Raw genomic sequence first — 22,955 nt, 5'->3', positions numbered from 1 at the left:
CCTCAAGAGATGTGATTCAGTGCAAATGAGTACTGGAGGAAAGGATTTTGCCTAGGAAGGATTACCGTAAGCAGCAGAGCTAGGGAGAAGGGGTGTGTGCTGTTTTATGTCCTACGGCTGGCAAAGTTTATCTGTGCAGATGTGAGAGCTCCTGCTGTGTCTTCGGATGATGCTGATATGCACATTGCTTCAGCCTTTCAGCCTGATGGCATGGCTCTTCACTGCTCTCAGTCTAGAGGGCTGTTCCCAAAGAGGTAGCAGAAGCTCAGGTTAAACTGTATGGTCTGGCTGCTGTAGCCAGTATCTGTGGGCTTATTATTTTTTTTTAATTGATCTTATGAAGTATTTCTTTTTTCTGTCTAAGGTGATGAGAATTTACTGTTGTTTTGATGAGTGGTATCTCATATAAAAAATAAAAAAAGTCTAATAACTTTCTTCCCCTTCCTCTTACCATTTCCACAACAAAATGTTGTTTAGTATTTTACCTATACGTTAACTGGGACAATGACATGGCAGGTATATGGCAAGTATGTCTGAACATTGGTCACTTGTTATGTGCAAGAAACTGGGAGGCTCATATGAAGTTTATGTATAATTTCTGCTTTATTGCAGACTCCTTGCTGAAGGAACTAGAAGGTGAAAAGGTGGGGACTTTGTGTGATGGATTCTGCTGCTCCACCTATGTTTGCCTCTTTTGTGTCTTGCCTAATTAGCTGGTATTTAAATCTCCTGGAGCAGAGTTCCCAACTGTATGTGTGTCAGTGACTATCACAGTGAGATCCCACTAGAGGACTGTGGGCACTTTGTGGTTCCAGCAGTGATAACTGGTTTCAGTGTGACACATCTTTTTATTTTTTTAAGTGAAAATGTGCAGATTAAAGACCACAGCTGAGATGTTTACAGTTGCAACATGGTGAACAAACAGATAAGGTAATTTTCCCCCTTCTGCTAGTTACCAAAGCAACACTATGAAGATACTTTTAATTTAGTTTGGTGCTGTGAAGATTAAAGCTTAATTAAAATGTTGATATTAAAAAAAAAAATAGTAAAACACTGGAACAGCACAGGAAAAAAAGAAAGACATAATTATAGTCCAGTGAATACTTATCACTTGTTATGAATCTTTGGAGCAGAGATTTTTTTTTCACTCAATTGAGAGTAATTTTATTCTGATCATAAATTTGAATGACCAGAACAACCTAGGATCATGGCTGTTTATAAATTAATAAGGACAATTGGAAGGAATGTGTTATTCTGATCATAAAATACAGGACAGTGAGTTTTTCTTTGCTGGTCCGTTTCTTTTAAAAATTCTCTTGTATACCAGTCACGGTGAAAGACTTTAAGAAGACAGAAAAAAAAATATTCCAGTATTTCACATGGCTTGCATAAAAATTCAACTATTTAATCTTGAAAGATCTGTAACTTTCAAATTAATTATTAAACATATTCCTATTGTGAGTTTGGAAGTAGTCAGGTCTTCAAGTGATACTTACACGGATAGTCTCTTTTTACTAACAGAGCTACACCGAGGTGTACCAGATGAAAAGATAGGTCGGGGTGCCGGAGTGGTCTCATTTCTCCAGGAATGAGACTTTTATCACTTTTATTGGCCAATCGAAAAATTGTTGCTTTGCCAGATTCATCCTAATGAGTTTAAAGTTGCTGCGGAGAGAACCTATTTTTGCCCAGTCCAAGGGAAACCAAGACCTGAGATGATATTCTTTCACTGAAAAATTCCAAGTAGCGATCTCAGTCCATGACAGAGCAGGAGTGCTAAAGAAGGATCAGCTTCAGCTTGTTAGCTTTGTCGATAGCTGTGTTGCTGGTTTCTTCAACTTGCTTGCAAGATACAATGGCCCTTATCCTCGAGAAGTAACTCCAAAACCGACTCAGCTAAACGTGCTCTCTTACTAACCTACTCTGTCCATCTTGCTAAAACATTTTAAATCCATTTTTGACCATATATCATACATTACTTCTGTGCATGTATCATTAGCAAAAGTAGTCATTTAACCTTTCATCAAAGCAACATTATATTTGTTATGATCCTGTGATGACTACTGTTGATGCAACTCAGCCTTGTAGCTCAGCTCTGACTTCTTGCTCTGGGATGCTGAGCAAATTGAAAGGTTACTGGGCCTGAAGGACAAGCTCATTGTCCTTCTGTCTGGCCCAGGATGTCTGTGAAATGCAAAGGGCTCTAGGCTGGGGGAAGTATATAAAGTATTTCATCAATGTCTGCCCTGTTCTTAGATTCTTTCTTGGCTGCATTGTTTTACCCATTGTTGGAGACAAGATATTGCATTATCTGGAGCTTTGGTAAGGAAAAACAAACCTTTCAACTTCAAAAGTATTATTTTATTTTTCTAATCAAAACATAAGTGAATTTTCTAGCTTCCAGGCTAGCATATATGTATGAGATCTCAACAGGCCTATAACTCGCACTTACTCCAAACGAATTTTCTGATTCTGTTATATAAGCTGTTAAAAAACCTCACGGTGTAAATCTCTTTGGTGGTATTCCTGCAAAACTTTAAACAAACAACAAACAAACAAACACTTTTAACACAAGCAATACTTCAGGAGACTCTCCCATATGGTACAGCTTGGATCACTGTCTTTCAGGAATCAGAGATGAAGAGAACATGAGGGACCATATAACTTAATATTATCCAGGAGCATGTACAGTTAAAAGTTATAATTGCTCTCTTAAGAAAATTAAAGTATTTTTGTTCACAAAGAATTATTAGTGTTGAATACCTACTTACAGAAAAAAAAAAAAAAAGCCATGTAAATTTATTCCGGAATGCCATTGTACAATTTACTGTGCCAGGGACTCAGGCTATTTATGTTTTTGACTGCATCGTCTTCACTAAACTTTAAAAAAAATATAAATTTCCATGGTAACCGCTGCATCACACAACAAAGACATGTATACACCACTTAGATCTTTAAAGAGGCAGACCCTACAATGAAATATAGCTTGCATTTTTTTAATTTTTACTTTTTACTAAATGATATTCTTCTTAGTAAATGCTCAGGTTTTGTTGATTTTCAAGAAATTCTAATTTTACATTTAAAAACATCGCATAAAGTATTGTGTCTAAAATAGCATAGTACTGTCATAAAGCCATTAACTTGATGAGAGCCATTCATGCAGATGAGATCACTGAGCTGTAAGACAAGAGCAGGAATGGCTGTGAGGTGATGGTATTCTCTAGTTCTGTCTTCCCATTATTTCTACTAGACATTATTTTCCCATTTTTCATTTTTTATCACAGCAGAGTGATAAGGTCACAGTAAAGTCATAGTGCTGGATTCTTAAAAAATATTTGTATATATATGGTTACATTTTCCAACTGATTTTTACAGCTACTGTCCGGCAGGGAAAAAAAAAAAAAAGTGGAGGCCATTCCGTTTGTCTCTAACTTTGTAATGAAACTGCAGCTATTCACTTGAGAGCATGTATCACTTCAGTAATGCTTCTCATTTTTCATCTTTCTGTTCACAACATCTCAGGTCCCAGCTCTGCACCGTGGTCCATCCAGGTCACCTGCACTGCAGAGAGCTGCCCAGGAGAACTTCAAGGCAGTGCCCGTGCCACTTCTCCTGGTTGCCACCTTGAGCTCCGGTTCTTACAAAGGCAATTAAACAGCTGGAGACCTGTGGTGAGTAGCGCCTCTAGAGTATAACGTTATTTTTTTCGTTCAAAATAGATCTGAGGCAAAAAGCAAATCATACCTGAAGGCTGAGGAAAAATATTGTGGTTTGATTGTTTCTGGACTGAGGAGCTGAGGGCTGTGCCTGTGGCTTTAGCATGTGGCTATGGGCCTTCTGGCATATCATGCAAAGTTTCTGGCAAAGGCTGCTTGTTGGTATAGCCTCGTTCATGTCAGAATCACTTTGCCACTGAAATAAGCAGAGTTAGAGACTCCATCCCTCTCTCTGTGCTGTGGAAATACTTCATTTTTTGGCAAGCAGAGCTGCTTGCCAATATTTAGCCCTCAGCAATTTTTTATGATTGAGTTATAAAACCTGGAAATAAGAGCTTATAATGAAAATGCCAACACCACATTAAAAATAGCAGGAGCAGTGGGCACGGCTGTAATGATGTTCTTTGCTTTGGTTTTAATTCCTTCTCCAAACCAGCTCTGCTTCCTGCAGCACTGGAAGTAAGAGATGTTCTCAGCACCTGCTGCTCTGAACACGCTGTGTGTGGGTGTGCAGTGCACAGGCTCCCAGATGGGCTGCCTCAGAACACATCCAAATTTTGAGCTGTGCTGCACCATGCCAAGAGGGAGAGGAGGGGTGATAAACCAAAGGATGGGGAACAGTTATCATGGGAGTAAATGTTCCCTTTCTGTAATCAATCTTATACCTAGGAAATTCCAATAATTTGACTTGAGTTTCTTCTGGTTTATACCCATGTAAGGGAAGACCAGAGACTCCTGGTTTTGTGGGAAGATCTTTCCCTCTGCTCCAGGTGCCAGCAGCCCTGGGATTGTTCTGCATTCCTCTGCAACACTGATTTCCTTTTGGGATCATCTGACTCTCCCTCCATCTGTTGAAGAAACTTTGCATGGTGAATGGACATAGTATAATCTCCTTGAACTTGAAATACTTCCATCTAACTGAATTTTTTGGACTTACAAAAATGGCATCTATCTGGAATGTAACAACTTGGAATGGGGCAGAGGGAAGAGCAGGCATTAGTGGTGGTGCCATTGTGGGGGGGCACTTCGGAAATGCTGAAAGCTTCACAGTTTATTTTGCCTCTCCCTCTATACCTCCTATTCCTCTCCTTTCATCTGCATGTACCTCCTTTCTGTCAGGAGTTTATTTGACTGAATGCTGGAGTAGAAGATTAGGTAATTAGTAAATTAACGTTACTTGGCTGTCTGTTACAATCGAGTGACACATATCTAAACACAGGGCTGAGGTTTAATTGCACTAGCCATTGATTCTGAATGTGCAGCAGAGCACCGTGTCCATCAAGGCAATTCTGTACAATTAGTCATTCTTGACCAACAGTTATTATTATGATAACTGCTAATAAATTACATTTTCAAAGTCATTATGCTGTCACAGTTCTGGGGGCTGTGAATGTGACAGAGAAGTTCACTGCAATGAAGCTGACCAACTCTCTTGGTAAAGCTTCTTTGTTAGTTTCACTGACAAGCTTCACAAGTAGTTTTATGAGAAGTCTTTGTGGACATATGCACCTTAACTTCATAGCTGCCCTTCAATACTAGGTTGAAGTTCTTTATGAAGGCTGTAAATGCAGAACCTGTGTAAGTTTCTCCAGTGTCCAATGGATGTGGAAGAATCTCCAGTTCTTCAGGCAGCTCTGCTGAGTTCTGAAACTGGAAGAAAACAGTGGAGTTGGGGAAATAAGACATCCATGGATTGAGTTGGATGACAAGTGGTAGTAAAAGTGAAATGCAGGCAGATTGCAAATTGAAAGGGGTGTTGAAAGTTGAGACACAGACAAAGACAAGCTGTAGGCTGAGGAAGGAGAAGCAGTACATCTCTTCAGCAAAACTTCCTAAAAGTTTCAGTGTGAAGGGAATGGAAGGGCCTATTTGCACAATATGCTGTTGCTTAGAGCCTTGGCTGTGCAGTTTTCTCCAGCATTAGGAATGCATTTTAAATAACTGTTTACATTGCTATGGCAACCCTGTAGACTGGCCATTTCTTCGCTGTAGTCACAAACTAAAAGAGCATAAAATCCCAGAACATTTTTCTGCAGCTTGTGTATTCCTATAACCCATCTGTGAATTAGTTCACAATGACTACAATTAAGAGATTTTCTCGTTGGCTTTTGCCACTTGTCTATTCTACTTTTGTTTCTCTTCACCTGAAATATGTCCTTCAGAGGCAGGATCCCATTAATCACTGTCTTTTCCCAGAAGTATAACTGTACTGATTTTCAGAGATTATCTGTAACATGTAAGCAAAGCATTGATGAATGAGCCCTTGAAATTCCATGTTTAATCTCTGTGGTAAAAGACTATTTCTGTTAATATAGCAGTTTCTTTACTTTAGATAATTGCACCTTTCTTGATTGTCAGATACTCATTGAAATAAGTAGAAAGAGAAGTATGACTGTAGCTGAATCATTTGTGAAATGACATCCCTTTTCTTCTCCTCCTCCTCCTCAATTCCACCATCATTATGACACAACACAGAGAAAAGGATGCTCTGCCATCCAGGAGAGAAAACCAAGGTGATTGGCATAGGGCTGGCATTAACAGCTTCAGTGTCTGAATGCAGAACATGCAAACTACTGCAAGCCCCAATCCCTTTGTGGGATGGCCTTACACACATTTTTAAAATTAATAAGGAAATACCGAATGTATCCTTTGAACATGTATTAACAAGCAGTGGTTTTGAACTGGCCAGTATGTTGCTTTTGCTCAGGACTGTGTATCCTTGTGGTCAGCTAATGCCCATAGTAGTAACTGCTGAAGCTGGAATGATAGTTTTTGTTGATGCTGTAACTTAAGAATTGTGTTACATACTTTAAAAGAGATGGAGCCCTTTCTATAAATTACATATTTACATTTACACAGCTACTGAATCTTTTATATGCAGTTTCAGTGAAAATGATGTCTCCCGGAGTGTTAGTCTGTCAACTCCTATTGTATGCAATTAAAAAAGGGCAGTGAAAGCAAGTAAAAGTCCTCTGGTGTTTTTTGAGATCTAATCTTTGTAAGAAAAGGAATCAGAGATGTGAACAGTAGTGCATTGTGATACAGCAGTGCATAAACAGTATTTTTTTGTTCTTTTCCCGATTAGTCTCTTCAGCTGTAAGTGAGGTAACAATTTAACAGAGGTAACTCGTTATGTGGAATGACGCTGACTGCTGTGATACTTACAATCATCTTGTGACACTCTGGAGCTCAATGCATAAAATATTAGCTTGGTAAGTAACTCTCCTGCTGGATAGAGCCTTTTTCTTTCAGAAGTTAACCTAAGGATATGAGAAATCCGTCCCTACATATAGTGTCTGATCTAGTGCCAGTGCCTAAGGATGTCCTTGGAAAGATTCCCATCTTTAAACATTGGATCAGGGTCCGTGGTGCAGTATCTGAAGTGCTGAGGCTCGGATTGGCAGCAATAAAATATGGCATTACTGTTTTCAAAGTAGAAAAATGGCTATAAGAGCATAGGTTGACTGTGGAAATACTGACAAGAACAAGGAGGAGCTGTATGAAGGCAGAATAAGGGAATTTATAGAGAATAATCTTGGGAATCAGGAAGAGTAAAATAATAGGTGTTTTTTCCAGTTTGTTCACATCTCTTACAACACGTAGGGGAGAGTAAAACTAACCATTTTCCTCCACTCGGCTGGGTAAATATTATCCCTGTTTCAAAGATGTGAAGGATAGGACACACGAGTACATCACACAGTGAAGTCGAGGGTGATTATTGTGGAATGGCTGAGGCACGAATGTTGAGATGCCCTGCACTAGCTCCACAGGAAGGCATAATTAGGTGCAAGATCAGTTATCTTTTGCCCAGAATTACAGAATACAGTGGGAACTAGCAAGTCTGCACATGATCTTGAAGACATGCTCAGCAGGGAAGGAGACAATCCCTGCAGGGAGCTGCTGTAGCTTTTTAAGGGCTTTTGTCCTCATATTTATAAGCCTGATGACAACAGGCTCATGTCTAACTTACAGCAATAGAAACGTAAGCAAAATATGGAGCAGAGGTTTAGGTGATAAGCCCAGGATTGTGTGTATCATTTTGTTAACACATTAGGTATAATGGCTACCTTTTTTTCTTGTATGTACACAACGGTTTGTGCAATTAGCTTTTGGTCCGTGTATTCTTGTATCTCTGTAACTGTACACCAACTGAACAACAGTGTGTTATTAAAGCTGACATCAGAATTTATGAGGCCCTGGTGCCCGGCCATGTGCTTTGAAGAATAAAGCATGCATGAGCAAATCCACAAAACCAGTAACCTCTCTGGACATGCAGGAACTGTGATATTTTGCATTGTGTTGTAGCAATACCAGAAACCAACAAAGGGGCTGGTTTCTCTCCCAGAGCTATAGTGAATTTGATGGCACTGCACAGACTTGGACATATATTAAACAGAGCCATGTTTACTTGTGCTGCATAAGAATCACAGGGGGGAGCAAAATCAATATTTTCCAAATGGAATAGAAAGAAGCCGTTAGGGAAAGAAATGGTATTTTCAAGCTTCTTTGAAAGGTAACACAAACAATGCATAGAGTAAAAAAATCCTCCAAGAAAAAGCACTTAGCAACGTCTTCTTCACTATATATTTACCTTGCTTTGGAGGGACCTACCAAGGTAGGTCCTTGGTATTATTTTAAAAGGGGGATGCATGTGTGAATAAACAGGCTTTTGGAATTGATGTTTTGAATTGCAAGCTGCACAATGCATTTGTACATCTTGACAGCACAGAAGACACTCAGATTCTAGAGTGGCACTCAGATGACACTGAGAGTGCATGATGCAGTGGCGTAATGAAACGGAGATCAATGTTGAAATGAATGTAACACCACTGAGGAGTACACACAGATCAATACTCTCGTAAGCCATAGAGTATAATCCTGCTGTATAGGTCTTGTTAGATAGTACAGTCAGTTCTGTGAAGACATATTTTTCTGCATTTCTCAAACGTACCTCTGACTTATCTGTCCCAAAGACTGTATTAAAATGTCCTTCTTTTGGAACGTAAAGGCTTGAATCTTTGTCTTCCCACCCATGCATGTAAAGGAAAATATACAGTGCATAATAGTAAACTCCCAATCCTCAGAAATGTGGAACAGGAAGATAAGATGGACAGCCAGCAATGATCTGTGTTTCAGGAAGTCTTTGAAATATTATTATATCCCTGTTCCCTCCCTTTCTGCCTCCCCCTTTTCTTTCAGGAATATATTTTAAGCACAATTACTGAAAATACAGTCTCAAGGGAAAGGGGGAGGTCAGTCTTACAGCCCTTTCTTACATTGTGCAAAGAACTTGCTTATGGTTATTTTCCACCTTCTGATTTTTAGAGCTTTAAACCATTAGGAAAAGGTCAGAGAGGTTTCTTTACTTTCTTGATGCATACATAGCCTTGGAAATAGAATGTGGTTATTAGTGTAGACAGAAGGTGTGCGCTCGCTTTCTCATATACATGTGCATATATATATGTATATATGTATATTCCCTAAAGAGCTTAGGATATCTGCATTTCTTCTTGTGACACTGTAAACTTAGTGCCTTTCAGAATCGCCATGCTTTAAGTTTTATAGTTGGATGATTTGTAGGAACTGATGATGGTCAAGCTGCTGTTAACGACTCTAGCACGCCAAGTCAAACTGTTCCCTGGAAGGAAGTAGGCAACGTAAATATAAGAGAATAGTCAAAGTTTATTTCCTCCTTGACAGGAAATTTAGTACTGGAAGGAGTAAAAATGATAGCAACTTGAGTCGATTCCCTTGTGCAGGTCCCAGCATGTGCACAAAACAGACAAGCGTTATTCAGCAGTGCAGGTGCTGTCAAGTAAGCAGGGATCAGGAAGTGCATGAAGCAGCATCAGCAACAATTAACTGCACCATTCATTACTGTTGTCCTGCATGCATTTGATACTTGGTGCCACTGGACTTCCATTTTTTGATTCCCAAGTTTGCCAGCCCATGATAGCACTGTATTGCTGCCTGGTTTGATATAGTAAAATGTTTTAGAACAACCTTGGCTACCAAATTATTCATATGGGAGCAGACTTACACTGCACTGGAGCCTTCATCTTTCAATCCTGCATGAACATGGGAGGCAACAGGCGCACATTCTGTCACATTTTGTGGAAACATGGTACTTTATCACAGGTGAAATGGTGGGAATTGCATTTCCAATTTCTTTCCTAGAGTGTTTTAAGCCCAGGTTTCGTTGAGACACGTGTATTCTTCTCAGCCCCTTAGAATGAGCAGGTCCTTGATTTCTTTTCAGTTGCAGATGAATACAAGATAATATATTTCAGTCTCTAATTTGTCTGTCTTCTCATTTCCTCTAATATTATATTTTTCCTTGCCATTTCCAAAGGAAGCCACTGGTTCTATCCTTAGACTTCTGATGTTATGCCATTTTCTCCCCAAGACAACTTTATTCTTTTCAATAGGAAGCAAGCATATTTATAAAGAGTGGAGAACAGCTAAAGCAAATAAAAATAAATTAATAAATATATAATTGCAGTGGTGCTTCAGGGAAAAGTTTCTAGGCAAAATCTAATAACAATGACTGGAGATACCATTAGCACTGTGTGTTGATTCCAGATCCCCTGGGATGATCTAATAATTCAGCCTGTGTTTTCTCGTCCCTCTTGGCTTTAATAGCTGTTATGATCATTAAGAGTAACCTGCCAGAGACTTTGGTTTCTAAATGCCTTTGTAATTCTAAGACCAAGTCTGTGTCCCCTTGTGAGGGTATGAAATTGATGAGGAAAAAAACCATTCTCATAGTCTCTCAAGGTCCCGTTCACGCTCCCATTCCAAGCTCTCTTTTTCAGCCAGCATCTACACCCTGCAACTTTTCACAGCTGTTTCTGAGCTTCAGTAAATCTTCACTCTTTCTGAAACTGCAGCAGCTTTAAAATACCATTGTACTTGCCCACATTTATCATCCTCGTGTTCAGTGTTTGTAATTGACCCCATCTACTGTAGTCTTGGGTGTGTGGCTGAAGGAAACGCATCAAATTGTCACCACTGCAAAGGCCATGCTGAGGTAGATGCTCTTCATGATGCAACTCTGGCTTCACAAAGTTCAGCGTTGTCAGAAACCCGTCAGCTCTAGCTTCTGCCAGAATGTTACAAACATTTCTTCTGCTTCTATGGGAAAAAGCAAAAACTTGTTAAAGAGGTTGTTCCGTGTCATTAATGGGCAGTACTGACAGTGCGTATGCAGCTGCACATACAGGAGCTCACTTTCTTTGTTGCAGAGAGCAGCACCTCAGTATACAAACAAAGCAAGGCACAAACATTCGACTAATCTGTCATTCCCTGCTGAACTTGCCTGAAATTTATTGCCAGTTAGATAGCATTTCTCTCTGTTTACTGATTTGATTGAAAGGATGATTTATCAAGGCTCAGCATCGCACTGAAAGCTGCACTCTGGTCCGAGGGGTAATGAGTTGTAGACACATCTCATTCTCCTTCCCCACGTGACTGTGAGCGATTGCCCAGCAAGGTGAGGATTTACGGCCCTTGGTGTGACACACCTGCACTTCTGCTGGGGATTGCTGATGCTGGCTTCAGGATCAGCCCGCTGCTGGCCCCTCCAAGTGGGAGAGGAGATATATTATTTATTGGGAGGTTTCAGGGAGCTGCAGAAAGACAAAAGGGAGCACAGATGAGAGGGGGAGAGCAGAATGGGAAATGACGATGGGAAGGACGATTAAAATGGCAAGAAAATAAAAGATTTAAAAATACCAGGAAGTGAAATGACAGCTTCTTGTTGTCACTGCTGCTATCCCTACTGTCACCTCATGGTATGGCTTAGCACTGCTTGACATTGTCTTGGCTGACTACTGTAGCACAGTCCTGTATTTGTCTCTCATCACAATACACGGGAAACTAATGCCTTCTCTCTGAGTGTGCATTTGTTTTGGTTATGGTGGGTTTTTCTTAAACAGCACTGGTATTTGTTTCAATCACAACAATACCCATCATCTCACCTTAATTTACAGAGTCATAACTGGCAGTATTTCTTCCCAGCGTAAGGAGTGCATTAGAACAAATGCCACTATTTATCAGCGGTAATGCAGTTCTTTATAAAGGTCTTATGTGAGCAAAGAATAAAAATGCAATGATAGTCTCACAATAAATACCCTAAATCCTTTATTGCCTATTTATGGTGTAATCTCTGTACAGTTGTACAATATATGGCTGTTTAGAAAAAGCTCCAGAATACAGTTATATGGTTTATTTACCAGGAGATGGCAATGGTGATCTACTGCAGTATTAACTTATATACATGGGGCCCATATAACTCTTGCAACACAACAAACTTCAGTATGAATGAAACCAAAGTATCCCAATACTGGATTTGTTTTTCGTAGTTCTGACTTATTTCAGTTGCTGCTATTCCACATAAAGAAAGTTTTTTTAAATTTTTTTCTTGGTTTTGATTGAAATGGCTGTCACTACATTTTTTTTAAAAATGTCTAAATGCAACCATATCGGTATTCTGGAAAACATAATATTATTTAAAAACAGAGATCCAATACCACTGAATTAGATGTGCCATGTGTCAGAAAAATCAACTGATTGATGAGAGTAAATGCTTAAAAGAATGTGCTTAGTTTTACAGTATCAAAATTGAGCTTGAGTAGTTAATGAAATATAAATTATAGGTTATGATATTAAAAATCACATTATAATTTTTATTAAGCTGCTTGAAGTATGGCCTAAAAGTATGCAGATGCAAACCATTTTACAGAACTTGAAGTTATCTTTGGTCTGCAATGTTGCCTGAGTTGTCACATTACCTCATCCCATAGTAAAGCATGCATTATTCTCATTTGATTTGATGTAGTAAAGGTGTTCACACGTAGAAGACCCCTGCCATAAGCAGTGGAAGTAAAAGTCTGCCTTTTTAGGGGATTGTTCTCCTGCTCCACCTGATGGTCCATTTGTTAATTTTCTCCCCAGAAAGCCTGTGAAATTTGTCAAGCTGTTTTGTGTTTGTTTACCAGCTATTTGCCAGTTTTCAAACAGAAGAAGTAGTGAGTCCTTTTTGCATTTGCCATGGGGCCATGTGTGTGGTCACTCTGCTCTCCCCAGCTGCATCTCCATCATTAAGGAGCGAGCTGGGTGCACTGCTGCTTGCTAACCCTGCTTGGAAGAAGACCTGAGATCACACAGAGCAGTTACCATCTTCCATCGGGGAACTACTCCCATGGCTTTCCCTTTGGTATTCTGAGATACACGATCTGTGTCTTATGGCTGTCAGTATGTGACTCTCAGCTGAGAGGTTTATCCACCCTCAAGTTAAAATATAAGTGCTTTAACTGCATCTGCTCTTTGTTATCATGTCATGTGCAGCACGACCAGTTTAGATGTACAGTTTTATAAGAGGCCATGCAGCCTTGTCATTTCCAGTCCCACAGTGCTTGGTATCTGAGGATATCTCCTGACTGCCATCAGATACTTAAGTTAGCTTCACGTTAGCTTGTTCATACGCTGCTGACAGTATCTCTGCTCCACCGCGGAGCTCAGTGAAGAATACCCCCATGTCTTTACTCAGCTTCCCATGTGGATGTTGCAGCTCCAGAAAGTTTTACCCTGGATGTACTCGAGCTGGTCGCTTAAAGCCAGTTTATGTACATTTTCTGGTGCTGCATAATCACAATACAGATTGTCATGGACCCCCTCCCCCATCCCCATCCCTCCTGAAAAACACAGGTTTGTTTGAGCACATGGAAAGCAGCTTTTCCCAGAGATTGAGGGCCTATTGCTCCTGCAGAGGGTCAGCACTGACCACACATTTATTTCTGCTCTTTTCTCAGTGTCCTGTTTCCTTCTCCCTGCCCCAAGAGTGGTATTGAGCAGTCACAATTCAAAGTCCTTCTCTGCCAGAGTAAGCACAGTGAGTAAGAGAAATCATGACCTTTGCCTGTCTTCCCCAAAACAAGACCTTTGAGGTATTGACTTCTCTATTGAAAGTAGCGGCTCAGCTGTCAGTTAGAACTAATTTGAGTAACTGCAAATTTAAATGCCAGCATTATTGTCTCACTTGTCTCTCTGTTGTTATTACTGTAGTATTCCCAGAAGAAGTGGCCAGGACAGTGTATGCGTGAGGCTGTGAGGCATGTATGGCATAGGTACGGAGTGATTATCTGTAACAATGGATGACATACAGGATAAAAAGAAAGAAGAAAAAAAAAAAAAAAGCTCAATTTTTTACTGTTTCAAATATGTTTACTTATGTTTACTTTTTCAAAGCCCTTTGTTACTGCAGTATCTACCGTCCTACCAATACAATGCCTTTTCTTTTCCTTGTTCATTCATTAGATGGTATTCACTAAACCCCCAATGTACAAGGAAGGAATGGCAAACTTCGAGCCTACACGCAGTGTGTTCCTCAGTGCTGCTCTCTCCATGCCTTTGTATCAGACAACAACTGCGCCAGGGTCTACCTGCTCTTCACTCACTTCCTAGGGAATCAGCCAGTTCCATGTAAGTAGTGGCAGGAGACACCTTCGTACAAAACAGCAATCACACATCTGTAACACTGTCCTTCCACTCAGATCCTACACAGAACAGAGGAAATGTTGAGGTAAGAAAGACCTTTGCCAGTTGTTTTTCTTTCCAATAAGAAAAATGATCTATGGAGCAAAATGACCTGACCACTTAAGTGAAAGCAGTAGAAGAAACAGAGTAGTGTTTAGTATCTGGTGATTGCTTGAGCCTTGTATCAGCCAAACTCTCCTTTTCCTTTCCTCCCATTTTTTTTTTTTTTTTTACCTCTTTATATTCCACTAGAAAACTGCACAAAGTTAATCAATACATTCCGTGCTCCTATCCTCCCTGAGCAACGGGGCAGCCACATGTTCCACCTTATGGTGAGGTTCTCCAGAAGCTCCAACAGATAGCAGGGCTGCGAATCACACCCGTGGTGGTCGTGTCTCTGTGAAGGAGGATTTTGCAGAAAGGGCAAAATGATGTTCAGACTGACAGCTTCTCACTCAAGATGTCTTGTCTTCTCTGCTGGGTCTCTTGCTGTGAGTACCACGTTCATGTCAGCGGTGTGGAGGGAGGAATAGAGTTCCTGTTTCCTATCACTTAGTTAGTACCCGTTCTGCTCTCCCTTGTCTTACCCACTTAGGTTGTGCTTACTCTCCACTACGGAGTAGAGATATGAATGTTAGTTTGAAATGAATTAGCTCAACTGTCCTTTTACATCCCTAAAATCTGTCCTGTAAACATACCAGACTGCAGGCTCTTGAGAGAGGGGATTATTTACAGGCTTGTTTTTATGTTGTTCAGAAGAGCAGGACCCAAACTACAGAGGCTCTGGATGCAACTGTAGTGCAGATAATCTTCACAGTGACCCAGAGGGAGAACCAAGGCCAGACTCAGAGGTTACCAGTTCATAATGGGTAAAAAGAAGTTTAAATTTCTGAATTATAAAGTTGTAAAAAAGATTCAAAGGGAAGTAAGGGCATCCTCAGCCCACTCTTTGATAGTACAATACATAAAAAACAGATTTTGTAGGAGTATAATAAAAGATTGTATAGGAGTATAATAAAACCCAGACACAAGTCTGAAAAATTCATTAGTTTCTGCCATGACTAAAATAAGCACTGTCTATGAAAACTACTTTGCAATGGTAATGAAAAGCAAGTGGAAAAGCAAGTGTTAGCCCCAGTGCTGCGACGTGAAATAATTTCTCTATACTCAGATCCGTCACTGCGAACAATGTTGTTGATTATAAACCACATCAAATTCTCAGTCCCCCAAAACATGTATTTTATTTTGCAGTTTTTCTAGTAATTATGAAATCAACAGAATACGATCTAGTTTTACCACAATTAAGCTAAATATATACTTTAAATGATATAAAGTACTTGGTAATTGTAATATCTCCATAGCAGTAACTTCCTTCCCAGAACAATCGGCAATGTTTCTTATGCGTTTTTAGGGGTAGTATTTAATGATAATGACAATACTCAGCTTTCTCATAGTTTTATAATTTAAACAGTACTAGGATACAATTTAGAATCAACATTTGACCTGCAGAGCTTCATTTATTGTTATTTGATAAGAGGGGCCTCCAAGATGTGAATGAATTTTATGGCTCCTTCAGTGTACATGTTTGGTGGAAGGGATGATGACACAGACTTACGGCACTGCAAGCGGTTCTCTAAAAACAGGTTTATATCCTATCACTTGTGAGATAGTGTTCACTCGTAAAGCTATTACCATGCTGTTGTGCTGAAGACCTCTGGGCTCAAGGAAATAGAAATGCTTGTCTTAGGCACTTGGTGAGAGAGTGGCTGCGCAGTATTTTGGTTCAAGCAAGTGCTGCTTGCTCAGGACAGGTCTGGCTGGTGTGTCATGTCCATGGTGGGCCTGGGGGCAACGATTGTAGCTCTGTACTTTTTTCTGATTTTGTCAGATGCATATGTGGCTCAAGAGACAGCTCAAAATTCTCTACCAATCTGGGAATGTCTTTACTTCAGCAGTTTTGTCTTCTGCCAGCCTTAGAGATGGTAATTTACCACTGTTCTGGCCACCAGAACTGAGTGAATACTCCAAAATTTTGTTTACAGGTATTGAAACAAAAACCCTGACTTTGTTTGGAAGAAAAGGCAAGACAAGGTCATTTGTACTTGTACCTCTAACTTAACATTTATATACGGGTTTGTTTAGAAAAATAATAAATAAATAAATAAATAAAAACAATCAGGAAATGGAAACATTCCAATTTAATATAGCCAGTGACACAAAACAAATGTAGACTCAAGAATAACAAGTGTTCACTAATGTAATAATAAAATTGGTTCACAAATAACTGACCGTTGAGAGCACCTTACATAAAGTGTTTGCACGCTTTTATTATGCAATATAAAATAGGATAAACCTTTGCTATACCATAAATTATTTAGAGTTGCATAATCTTGAACAATGAGCAAATTAATTTAAAAATTAGATTGGTTAGAATTTTCCATGCTCTTCAGTGTGGCTTACAAATGGTCGGTGGGAGCTTCCCACCAATCTTCAGCGAGGCTTTAGAAAATCTTATCTTTCATACACTTCAAAAACTGTCTGCCTATCTGTAGTTAGAAATGATGATTGCTTAATATTCAGAATACTATACTACTGATATTTTTTCCTATACTTTTATTACTTTCATAAAAGGTATTTCATAAGAAATATTATGGTCATATTTAAAATATTTTTTTCTTTATTGAAGTAGAGTTGACAAATGAGTTTATATTTAAAAATGTAGGTTTTTTTTTTCTTAAGTTTCTGGTTTTATACATGTAATGACACCATTTTTATATGTTAAACTATATTTGTTACATAATCTATAGCAGTTGATATATTTTGGACCATGCAATAACACGTTCAAATTCCTTCCAGAATGCGAAATTGTCACCAGAATTTTAAAATAGGCTTTCAGAGGCCCCAAGCCATTGGAAAATTAAACTTCGGGAAAAGTGCACTAAAGGGAAAATCAGTGTTTTCCCAAAGACTCTTAAGAAACAGTAAATAAGAGCAAAAGCAATTAGTTTGCTTCCATTTTGCTTCCATTTTTTTAAACGCAGTCTGAAAGCACAACAGCCTCTTATCTATCTCCCAGTTTGTGGATATACATTTGATTTTGCCTTTTTCTGCTAAAATCAGTCAGTGCAGTTAGACAGTACATGAAGTCCCTTGGGCATGGTATGGTGAATATAGCCCTCAGAAACCTATTTCTTCCCCTGTCTCTACAAGACACTCTACAAGTGCATTCTCTATTCTCATGAATGTCTTCATGAAAATATCCATGGGATGACTGTTAGAGAAACAAAGAGAACCAACAGAGAGAAAATGCAATTACCAGAAAAAGTGAATTGCTAGCTATATGCTGATGTATATTTATCATACTTGATGTGTATTTTTCATTATCTACAAGAGATAAAGTTCTCTCAGCTACAGAGAAAACACAGAAGGGGTTGGTTTTCTCTGTTGAAAGATTTCTGTTTTCATTGGACTCTGTTGACTTCCTTGGGTGGCTACTTAGTAAAACCTTTCTATATCAAGAGCTCCTCTACCATACTCTGTGTGTGCCCAGACACCTCTCCTTTGATCAAGGGTATACAGCCTATTTTTTGAGCCCTTTTTCCTTTTTTTCCTCCCAATTACTTGCACGCACAACCAGAGCTGAGGCTCAAGTTTTTTTGTCTCCACCATTTCAGCATTTCAATGTAAATACAGCTGAGGTTTTAAACCAGCCAGAGCAGCACTGAGTTCAGCATAAGTTAACCTCCTTGTTTTTTCAACATTCTGGATGTATTTTGTAGCTTGAACTGTGCTCTGTGTTTCTGAAGACAGACTGCTACTATTGCTTGATGTGACTGGTTTACATATTGTTTGGCTACAGCCCCATTACACAGCAGTCACAAACTGCTGTACAGACACAGGCTAAGAAATGGTACAAACACCCATTGGTAGGGTTAACAGCCTTTTTGAAGACATAATGACCAGTTTTGGTGACCACCTTTCATAGACCTGTCTAAAACAATTTTTGTGCTATACTTTCAAAAACAACAAAACAACAAAACCCAACACCAAAAAAAAAAAAAAACCAAAACAAAACAAAAAAAACTCCACAGTACAATCCTCTCTTTCCTCTCTATTTATTTTATTTTCCACTGACAGGAATTTAGAACAGAAATCCAGGCTCTATTTCACACAGCTTAATAGATTTAATAGATTATATTGTTCAAGAAAAATCTTAACATAGTGCATCTTTAGTTGAAATTATTTAGGAAGTCAAAATCTAGGACTTTTCAATCTTTCTCAATCCATTATAATTAAACATCAACCAATTTTTCAAGTGAAACATAATTTTAACAGGCCACTATAAAACCCTGCTTTCTTTGCTTTTGTGTGAAGAACCCATCCGGTGTAAACCGAGACTCTCCCAATAAACTACATGTGTTTGTGCTGTGCTCTCCCTTACACTGGAGCATTGTGAACCAAATTGACTTTACTTTTTTATCCAGTTACTTTACAATAGATGTTACTCTGCACAAGTAAGCCCAGTGAGCTTCTGTCGCTGTCCTGCACTGTGTATGTGCAGACTTTGAAAGGGTATCCCCAGGGTAAGCAGGATTTTTTGATATCTTACCATTTTATGGGTGCGGTGACAGGTAGCTGACAACTTCTGGTGGATTTTTTTTCATCTTGTTTGGGAAAGTAAGCAAGTTAGAGTGTGTTGAGAAACACTGAACTCACACAGAGAAGGGGTGTCTGGCTGTTGTTTTCTGTATTAAGATACCAACTTGGGCTGCAAGAACCTCCATAGCATTTTGTGTTCTGCCTCTCTGGAGGCCAGATTTTTCTCTCTCTTAGTCACCATTAAGACAGAGCATAGAGCCTGTCATATCCAACACCAGGCTCTTGATCGTCCTACATATCCTGTTTCCATGCTCCTCATGAGAGCTTTTTTAGAGATGGCAAAATAAGAGAAAAAAATGAGAAAAGAGAATCTCTGTGGGAATTGTCCAGGTACTTCAATTTTACTGATATCTTAAACAAGTGTAAATGTCAATATTGGGGGTAAGTTAGTGAGAAATCAGCCTGTATGTGCTCTTAGTCCACTGGGAAAAGTCAGAGATAGGTCTTGAAAATTTGACTTCAAAGGAATATAAGCATAAGGACAAGGTGGATCCAATACATTTGCATTTAGTCTGTCCTCGTAACTGTAAAATAAAGGGAATTCCTAAAGGAAATGTTTTTTTTTTGTCACATAAACACTGAGCCACTGCAAACACATCTGGCAAGGCTGAGGATCCAGCTCCCCAGACTGAGCATCAGAATACCATGAATAATGTCAAGAGGCAGCAATGGGGTTGTCAGACACTGCTACTGCCATTACCCTATTACCCTGAATAACCATGTGCTTTACTAGTTTATAGAAACTGCCGATGGATATTTTAATCCATAAGTGCAGAAAGCAAAACTATTTTACCATATAATCACTGAAGCTAATCTGTCTTTGACAAGGTCATTATTTACAGTACTTCCCTTGTAATCCCCCACGTGCACACAGAATAAGGCTCCAAAGCTTAATCTTTCCAATGCTGAAAATGAGACTTTTATGCAAACTGATAAAAGTTCTTTGTTTGATTTATCTGTAAACCAAAATAGTCTGGTAGTTTGCCTTGAAGTTAAAAGAAAAAACATATTCTGTCAAATTCTGTGTTTTCCTTTTTATGTATTTTGTCATTTCCCCTCTATTAACTCTGTCCTAAGGTTGAAGAGAAGAGTGCACTCTAGCTTGCATTTACATACTGTACTTTAGCTTTGACTGTTTTGGTTGCAGCCTGTTAAATTTATTGACTATAAGCCCCTTGAGCTATTGAGGAGTACACAGCTTACATTGTATATCTTTTGAAAGACGCTACTGGTAGCCTGTTTTAATGTGTTTACTCTCTCCAGATACAATTTGTCTTACATATTCATTGGTTTTTAGTGCCAAAATCAGTTTCTTCGTTGTAGCTATTGTTTGGATTCTTGCACAGATATTAAGGCTTAGTAATTTTTCAGTGCTGCTCAAGGGATCTGAGTATCAAATGGAATAATGAGAGGGAATTTGGGCACTGAAAACCCCTAAGCAGCTGGCTTTGCAGATCTTGATAAAATAATAAAGGAAAATAATTTGAGATGGCATTAGAGAAACTTTGAGATGTCTAGGATATTTTATATGTACAAATAGAGCTGGCCAAAAAGTAATACTTTCCATTCATTGACAATTACATTTCATTTTAATTTCAAGACTCTCTACAGCCTGAAAGTCGGAGAAAATTTCATTTGCGAAACACCAGCACATGGAGCTGGGAAAACAAAATATGTTCCCCTGCATACTGCAGCTGTTTTTTCTAGTGGTGGAGCTGACCAGAATATTGATTGCATTAGGCAAGGACCTGGGATGGAAAGGATCTGTATTCAGCTTGGGGTCAGGCTTTTCATGGGTTCAATTTAACAGGAGAGAGACTGAAAGCCTCGGCAGCAATAGATGCTTAGAGCTGCAGACTCTGGGACCTCGAGGCCTCACCTGTGGGGCCTGTCCAGCATGCAGGAACAGCCCAGGTACTTCTATCTATAGGTATCCCACCTGGTCAGGTTAAAAGTTAGCCAGAATATATCAACATCAGGAGCAAACATGTCAAAATCTGTTGTGCATCTGTGACAGAACTTGATCTTATATTCAGATCAGCTGCATCCTGCTCTAGATGTGGTCGCTCAACATTTGATCCCAAGATCAAAATCTGCAGTGGTGTATTTTCATCTCTAGGAAATACCAAAAGTCAAATTCCTTCCTCTCTGGGAAAGCCCAGAGAACATCTCTGAAACTTCAAGACATGAACTTTGCCTCCAGTGAGGCACAGGTGAGGTCTCTGGGCTGCAGTGCATGCTCCATGCCACCGCAGACTTGGTGTCAGGCTTCCAGGTATTCTGCCTGGATGCTTGTCCCTTCAGAATCTGTTCTTGCTAGGAACATGGGGAGGTTACGGTGTTCCCGCTTACTGGCTTAAACCTCCTGCAGCCCCAGCACCTACGAGGGGGAGATTCCCCCCTACAGGCAACGAGGAGAGCCCTGAAACTTTCCATGTGAGTGTTTCCCATTCCTATCACCTTACGACTTCATAGGCAGGGAAGCTGCAACTCTTAATGAAGTAAATGTGGTTTCAGTTATGTTTACTCTCTGTAGAGAGTATCTGCGGAAGAAGAGGGATATATTTTAGACTTGCAGTGTACATGTCAAATGAATACAATTATCTGAATCTGAATCTTTATAGCCACCATCACTGTAATTATTTTAAGTGAAGCTGTATTTAGCTTTCCGATAGCTTCAATTTCCAGTAAAGTAAATCAACAAAATAAATCAATAATTTACAACCTAGGAAACATTGCAGACTTTTACAAACAAACAACAAACAAAGAAACAACAACAACAAATACAAGAACAACAAGAAAAACAATAACAACAACAACAACAATAATAATAACCTAATCCCTTATGCCTTGGCATTTCTGACTGCCGCACAACTCCTTGCCTATCTTCTCTGAGCTAACTGTGACAATTTCCAACAGCAGACATTTTCATTCAAGCAAGCAGCAAACATGTAAAACCAAACAAATAATGACACGAAATGAAGCTTTGATTAGGAGTCTATGAATAATGATCCTTTTCAAATAGTCAGTGCCTAAGATGTTTAACATGTTTTACATTTGGAATATATCAAACAAGTTCCGCCGATTAGATTTTTGTATTGAAAGACACTTTATTAGACAGGGAGCTTGTCAGGGCTTGGTGCCAATCGGCTTCAACTGGTTGTGTTGCAAACACATCCAACACCCTCATTCTGAAAAGTGCAAGAGGGAACATGTTTCGTATTTTCCTCTTTCCTGCTCTGTTCTCCCACAAATTCACAAGAGGCAAGGGCTAGGTCTCCTTTGGTTCCTATATACATATATATATATAACAACAACAAAACAACACTTTCCGTGGCATAAGTAATTTATCCTTCTACATTGTTGAAAATTGCTGTTAGGTTTGGATGCTTTTGTACAAAAGTTATTGCAATGAAGACAGTATTAATTGGCTGCATTTCTCAAGTGACTGTAGGCAATATTCAAAAAGTAGGCAATGCATGCAAAAAGTGGGAAAAAATTACATTTTTATGTATTTAAAATTAGTTTGTGTTTTTTATTGCCAGCAATGTGACAGGGGCTAAAAGCACAACAAAAGTCTAAAACTTGGGGTCATTTTGAATATAGAAAACATCTACGGGTGAATAATTTAGAATGAGTTTGGGGGCAGGGGCTGTTAATCCCACTTCCAGAAAGGGATAAAACTCCCTTATGTTTCACAGCATGAGCCAAATATTTTCCTGGTGAGTACTGGAAATGCATTTTAATTACAACCATTTAATTCCACATTCATCATGTGGATTTTGTATTTCCTCTAAAACATCTGGTTCTGGCTAGCATCAGAGATTGGTTATTGGATGAAATGAACCACTGCCCTAGCATGTCTCTTCCTTTGTAGGAAAGACATTTATATGTCTTCTGCACGTTATTCATTGGTATCCTTTGCATAAATGTGAAAGTATTTGCTGCAAGAAACTTCTCAGAATATGTCTGGGATACTCTTACATTTATGCTGAAATCACATCTGGTATCACCGCAATTACTGTGTTTCTAGCATACAACTAT

The 22,955-nt window shown here is 39.2% G+C and overlaps 1 long non-coding RNA gene across 1 annotated transcript in view; it reads left to right on the top strand.

Annotated features, from left to right (window-relative positions):
* LOC106018692 (uncharacterized) overlaps nucleotides 1-16,809 on the top strand; it is a 111,852-nt gene extending 95,043 nt beyond the window's left edge. The window contains exons 4-12 of the long non-coding RNA XR_011811409.1: nucleotides 3,523-3,671; nucleotides 4,436-6,404; nucleotides 6,802-6,928; nucleotides 13,529-13,608; nucleotides 13,782-13,843; nucleotides 14,034-14,198; nucleotides 14,505-14,743; nucleotides 15,009-15,103; nucleotides 16,141-16,809. This is a non-coding gene — a long non-coding RNA (uncharacterized lncRNA). The remainder of the gene's footprint in view (nucleotides 1-3,522; nucleotides 3,672-4,435; nucleotides 6,405-6,801; nucleotides 6,929-13,528; nucleotides 13,609-13,781; nucleotides 13,844-14,033; nucleotides 14,199-14,504; nucleotides 14,744-15,008; nucleotides 15,104-16,140) is intronic.
* Nucleotides 16,810-22,955: the final 6,146 nt, after the last annotated feature.

This window comes from Anas platyrhynchos, chromosome 9, assembly GCF_047663525.1.
Source record: "Anas platyrhynchos isolate ZD024472 breed Pekin duck chromosome 9, IASCAAS_PekinDuck_T2T, whole genome shotgun sequence".
In the NCBI taxonomy this organism is placed as follows: Eukaryota; Metazoa; Chordata; class Aves; order Anseriformes; family Anatidae; genus Anas; species Anas platyrhynchos.
This window is presented reverse-complemented; position numbering and strand designations above follow the sequence as displayed.